Raw genomic sequence first — 1,789 nt, forward strand, 5'->3', positions numbered from 1 at the left:
TGAAAATTTCATTTTCATTGACCATAATTTCTATTAGGGAAAATTGTTTGTAGGCTTCATAATGAAATTGAGCGACTTTAGCATAAAAATGATGAACTTATGCCTTAATACATTGAGGCTCCGACTAGGCTCACTAAAATAAACTAATCCTCCCCAACGCACGCATCTACGCATCAGCTCACACTCTACTGCGCAAGCGCCGGAAACCACACACGCAGGCAATAACTCACGCTCTATAGCGCAAGCGCCGGAAATCACATACGAACGCATGAAAACACGCACTATCGCGCAAGCGCCGGAAATCGCGCAAGTACGCACCAACTCACACTGTATCGCGGAAGCGCGAGCGCATACCCACACACGCCCACGCATCAATACAAATGATAGAAAATCGAAAAATAATGTATGAAAAAAAAATTAATAACATAATATTTAACGAGTTAATTTTTGTTTTGTTTCATTGACCATAATTTCTATTAGGGAAAATTGTTTGTAGGCTTCATAATGAATTTGAGCCACTTTAGCATAAAAATAAACAACTTATCTCTTAATAAATTGAGGCTCTCAGTAGGCTCACTGAAATAAACTCATCCGCCCCAACGTACGCAGGTACGCATGAGTTCACACTCTACCACGCATGCGCCTGAAACCACTCACGTACGCATAAACTCATACTCTATAGCGCAAGCGCCGGAAACCACATACGCACGCACCAACTCACACCCTATCGCGGAAGCGCGGCCGCGTACCCATACACGCACAAGCATCAATCCAAATGATAGAAAATCAAAAAACAATGTATAAAAAAAAAATTGAAAACATAATATTTATCGAGTTAATGATTTTATGTATATATATGCGTGAATACGCTATGGAATCGGTTTATATAATCCTACTTTTTATATGAAAATTTCATTTTCATTGAACATAAATTCTATTAGGAAAAATTGTTTTTAGTCTTCATAATGAAATAGAGCCACTTCAGCATAAAAATATGAACTTATTGCTTAATCCATTGAGGCTCTCAATAGTCGCACTTAAATATACTCAGCCGCCCCAAGGTACGCAACTACGCATCAGCTCACACTCTACCGCGCAAGCGCCGGTAACCACACACGCACGTAACAACTCACACTCCATAGCGCAAGCGCCAGAAATCACGCACGTACGCATCAATACATATTCGAGCGCGCATGCGCGGACACGTACATTCGCACGCACAAGCATGAATCCAAATGATATATAATAAAAAACAATGTATGAAAAAAATGTTAAAAACGGACTATCTATAGGGGTAATGAGTATATGTCTATGAATGAGTGAATACGCTATGGCATCGATTACATAAAACAACTTTTAAATGAAAATTACATTTTCATTACCATAATTTTTTTGGAGAAAATTGTTTTTGGGATTCATAATAAAATTCAGTCACTTTCCCATAAAAACGATGAACTTATCCCAAAATACATTGAGGCTCCGAGTAGGCTCACTAAAATAAACTCATCCTCCTCAACGCACGCATGTACGCATCAGCTCACACTCTACCACGCAAGCGCCGGTAACCACACACGCACGCAACAACGCACACTCAACCGCGCAAGCGCCGGAAATCACACACGAATGCATCAAAACACGCACTATCGCGCAAGCGCCGGAAATCGCGCAAGTACGCACAAACCTACACTGTATCGCGGAAGCGCAAGCGCATACCCATACGCATCAAACCAAATGATAGAAAATCGAAAAACAATGTATAAAAAAAATTGAAAACATAATATTTATCGAG

Source organism: Ceratosolen solmsi, unplaced genomic scaffold (genome assembly GCF_000503995.2).
Source record: "Ceratosolen solmsi marchali unplaced genomic scaffold, CerSol_1.0 scaffold27, whole genome shotgun sequence".
NCBI lineage: Eukaryota > Metazoa > Arthropoda > Insecta > Hymenoptera > Agaonidae > Ceratosolen > Ceratosolen solmsi.